This window comes from Anomaloglossus baeobatrachus, chromosome 11 (assembly GCF_048569485.1).
Source record: "Anomaloglossus baeobatrachus isolate aAnoBae1 chromosome 11, aAnoBae1.hap1, whole genome shotgun sequence".
NCBI classification, from domain to species: Eukaryota; Metazoa; Chordata; class Amphibia; order Anura; family Aromobatidae; genus Anomaloglossus; species Anomaloglossus baeobatrachus.
The window spans coordinates 37,015,705-37,020,782 of record NC_134363.1 but is presented as its reverse complement, the minus strand read 5'-3'; positions in this window follow the sequence as shown (position 1 = coordinate 37,020,782).

Here is a 5,078-nt window from a genome sequence, read left to right as displayed (position 1 = left end):
GGTCTATCAAACCTATTTAACAGAAAAACTGGTCCCCAACATCCAAGTAGAGCTCAGCTTTTTATTTTTTGAGTTGTCTCATTTCGGAAATCCATTTTCATATAATGTATTGAGGGCTTCTAGGTCAACATGGAGAAGAAGAGGTGTCACCTGTCGAGGATCCTCATCTCTTGGTCCATGTTTAGAACAGTACTAGTAATCAGTGAACACAAAAGTGCATGGTGCTCAGTACTTGAATCGAGCATGTTGGAATTTCGGAAATGCTTGTGTGTCGCCCGGGGACCAGGGGTACTCAGATCCGGGCCACGGGGTCACTTCTGTGGGTATCACGGTGGCGTGACCCGGTCTGTGATCCCAGGCTCCACAGTAAAAGGGGAATTGGTAAGGGAGATTGTCCGTGACGCCACCCACGGTTGTGGTGAGATTGGAACACCACCGCTGCTCTGGACGGGGATCCCGGGAGTGATGGTATGGAGCAGCTAGATGTTAGTTCTCCCCTCCGTGGGTAGGGGGTTGGTTGTCCCGGGGCCCGGTGAGGTAGATGGAGGGGTAGCAGGCGGGTTACGGGGCCTGGCGAGGTGCAGGGTTGCGGGGGCAGCGCGGTGTCGCATGGCACGGTGGTACTCACTCAGCCGGTAATGATGATGACACAGTTCTCAGTAAACACACGGCTGGATGGACGGGTCCCACAGACAGCTGCGGTTGTTGTTTCTCCCCTGACCCAGTTTGGTGGTGTAAGTCTTTTCTTTCGCCTCCGTGCACACTCCTCCTGCGCTCCGGCTTCCAGCTGGCTCCCCGGTTCAGTACCGGTGGGCCACCGCCCAACCCCGGCTACCTACGGTTCCACCAACTGTCTCCCCGGCTCCCTGCAGACGGCCACTACCGTCTGCCTGACTTTCTGTACGAGGCCCTAGGCTCCAACCTAGGCCCCTGGCTATGTCTGCCTCTCTGCAGACCTTCTCTCTTCCTCTGCCTGAACTTGACTGGGCTTGTTTCTTGCCTCAGGCCAGCTTAACTCCTGGGTGGGCGTCTCCATCTCCTGACTCCGCCCACCTGGTGTGTCTGTCTGAGCCCGAGGAAGAAAGCAGGTCACTTTGGGGATGTCTGCTGTGAACTGCTGGGGGTGGGGGGGTGTGTGTGTTGTTATCTGTGGCCCCTGGCTTGTCCAGGGCACCACATTCCCCCTTAGCAAAATGCAGACCGTCCGCGGGCTGCCCGTCCATCACCGGTTTTATTTTTCTTTTAACTGCAAAAGATTAAAACATTAAACACAAGCATTATTTTGCAAACTCCTGACAACGGGAGACATATCAAACATTAAAACACTTTTAATAATAACAATAGAACGTGTCCTTCAGTCACCCACCCAAACAACCTGGCCCTGATGCTGCCCCTAAGCAAATGGGCAGCACCCCTTGACCCCAGTCCAGAACCAGGCTGCCCAGATAGTTAACGGGATGGGTGCTTCGCTGCCGTTGCGGCCGGGCGGACTGCCGGAGCCGTCGTCATCTCCGTCGCGGCCAGGCGGACTGCCAGGGCCGTCGTCATCGGCGGTGCCGCTGGGATGGAAGCCAGGACCGGTGGCAGGGCGTTGACAAAGGTAAGACCTGGGGACCCCAGGTCTGGGCCCTCCCTCGCAGACGCTGCGAGCTCCGCTACCGGTGACAGGGGTAACGGGTCGGTCGGGGCATTGGCCGCAGTCACGGGCACCGAGGTTTCAGCGGTGCCGGATGGACGGGACATCTCGTGCAGCGGTGTTCCAGGAACCAAACACTGGCAGAGTCCTGGCGTCCCTGCCTCCACAGCCGCGGTTCACATGCGGCCGGACGCCATCCCGTCCCCCTTAGCCTCTTTTTAGCAGTTCCTTCTTCAGGGGGCGGGGCTCCACTTTCGCGCCTTTCCTGCTCGGGGAAGGACGCTCGAGCGGGAAATTTTTCGCGCCCAAGATGGCGGCTTTGCAAAATTTTTGCAGCGGAGCACCGCTGACAGTCCAGAACAAGGCTCACTTCCTCCAGGTAACTCGATGGGTTCGATCCTGTTCGTGACGCCAAATGTGGCGCCCGGGGACCAGGGGTACTCAGATCCGGGCCACGGGGTCACTTCTGTGGGTATCACGGTGGCGTGACCCGGTCTGTGATCCCAGGCTCCACAGTAAAAGGGGAATTGGTAAGGGAGACTGTCCGTGACGCCACCCACGGTTGTGGTGAGATTGGAACACCACCGCTGCTCTGGACGGGGATCCCGGGAGTGATGGTATGGAGCAGCTAGATGTTAGTTCTCCCCTCCGTGGGTAGGGGGTTGGTTGTCCCGGGGCCCGGTGAGGTAGATGGATGGGTAGCAGGCGGGTTACGGGGCCTGGCGAGGTGCAGGGTCGCGGGGGCAGCGCGGTGCCGCACGGCACGGTGGTACTCACTCAGCCGGTAATGATGATGACACAGTTCTCATTAAACACACGGCTGGATGGACGGGTCCCACAGACGGCTGCGGTTGTTGTTTCTCCCCTGACCCAGTTTGGTGGTGTAAGTCCTTTCTTTCGCCTCCGTGCACACTCCTCCTGCGCTCCGGCTTCCAGCTGGCTCCCCGGTTCAGTACCGGTGGGCCACCGCCCAACCCCGGCTACCTATGGTTCCACCAACTGTCTCCCCGACTCCCTGCAGACGGCCACTACCGTCTGCCTGACTTTCTGTACGAGGCCCTAGGCTCCAACCTAGGCCCCTGGCTATGTCTGCCTCTCTGCAGACCTTCTCTCTTCCTCTGCCTGAACTTGACTGGGCTTGTTTTTTGCCTCAGGCCAGCTAAACTCCTGGGTGGGCGTCTCCATCTCCTGACTCCGCCCACCTGGTGTGTCTGTCTGAGCCCGAGGAAGAAAGCAGGTCACTTTGGGGATGTCTGCTGTGAACTGCTGGGGGTGGGGGGGGGTGTGTGTTGTTATCTGTGGCCCCTGGCTTGTCCAGGGCGCCACACTTGACTCTATTGCCGAGCCCAATAGGAGTCAATGGGTGACTCGAGAATATTTTTCCCAAAGACGTGGGCTGTTATCGGGCCTGAAACAGCCCCCAGCCACCACAGTCCCCGAGTGCAGCAGACAGCAGACATCACCCAGTAACCTCTGTTCCTTCTTCCCGGACACCACAGTTGCCATCATCCGTAGGCAACACACAATGCTCAGCAACCTTGGTTCCGTCTTCCCGTCCACCACAGTCCCCATCATCCCGTGCAGCTGGCATCGCCCATCAAATTCCGACCTGTTTTCCCATCTACCACAGTCCCCATCATACAGGTGTGTGGCATCCCAATGGTCATGGGGTCAATGCTATGCTTAAAGGCAGCGTGGGGACTTCTTCTTGTCAGGAACATCACATGCAATATGTCCTACTCCAGGCCAAGAGGGGGAGCTCATAACCTGTTTTGAAGGGAGTCTCTCTGACATGCTGACCTGAGGGAAGGGTTAGGCCGGTGTCACACGGTACGATTAAACATGCGATCGCACGAGTGATCGTACCCGACCCCGTCGTTTGTGCGTCACGGGCAATTAGTTGCCCATGGCGCACAAAGTCATTAACTCCCTGTCACACGCACTTACCTCCCGGACGACCTCGCTGTGGGCGGCAAACATCCTCTTCCTGAAGGGGGAGGGACGTTCGGCGTCACAGCGACGTCACACAGCGGCTGGCCAATAGAAGCGGAGGGGCGGAGATGACTGGGACGTAACATCCCGCCCACCTCCTTCCTTCTGCATTGCCGGCGGAACGCAGGTAAGCTGTGGTCGTCGTTCCCGGGGTGTCACACGGAGCGATGTGTGCTGCCTCGGGAACGATGAACAACCGGAGCCCAGAAGCAGGACCAACATTTTGAAAATAAACGACGTGTCAATGAGCAATGATAAGGTGAGTATTTTTGCTCGTTCACATTCGTTCGGAGGTGTCCCACGGTACGATATGTCAAATGATGCTGGATGTGCGTCACTAACGACGTGATCCCGACGACATATCGCCCGATATATCGTACCATGTGACGCCGGCCTTAGAGTGAACAGGACGGAAGTGAGACAGAACAGTGTTGGCGAGGAGAAAGAGCGGTCGCTGTTTGAGAGCTGCTGTGTGAGCTTTCCAGGACCGAGTACTAGGACAGGACACCAGAGTACTCGGTTACTGGGTGCTAACGGCCTAGTAGCGAAACCCGGGGGCAAGAGATTCTACATTTCCTGGCCCACCTTAGTTCCAAGACGCAGCAGCAATATAGAACCCGGGTTTGCAGTAATACAAGCGGGTCCCATAACTGGTTCACGTTGCCCATCACAGTGGACAGTTATCTTCAAGTAAGGCCCGTTTCACACGTCAGTGAAAACCACTGACGTTCTTCACTGACGTGTAAAACACGCACATGTGCCTCCGTGTTCCGTAATTTACGGCACACGTGGGTTGTCCATGTGCAATCCGTGATTGCATATGGACATTACTCACCTGCCTTCGCTCCTGCTGTCCATGGTACTGAAGTCTCCAGTTCTGCAGCGTCCACCCACCGCTCTCAGCAGCTACTTCCTGGTCGGCTATTCCTGCTCTCATGAATATTCATGAGCTAGGCAGGAGCTGCCGAGAGTGGAGGCTGCAGAGTGAATCTCAGGCAAGGTAAGTTGAAAATATTTAATATTTAATATGTCCGTGATTTTCTGGTCTGTTATACGGATCAAACATGGATCACACCATAGTGTGGTCCGTGGGTCATCAGTGATGCCAGAAAAAAACTGGCTTGTCTCTGTGCAGAATCATGGGCACGGGTGCACGCTGCACGGAGACACGTTCAGTGAAAAATCACTGATGTGTGAGCAGACCCATTGATTATAATAGGTCTGCATATGTCAGTGATTCTGGTACGTATAAAAAAAGCACATACGTACCAGAATCACTGACGTGTGAAGGGGGCCTTAGAGAGAGAGAAGGGGACGCTGTGCTGCTCCAGGCCGCAGCGCCTCCCACCAAAAGCGCACTAAGGCCTCCAACCCACCAGGCATGGAGAGATCCACGCTGCTTCTGGGCTGACCGGACCACTGTAAACCTGAACCATAACACCTGACCAGT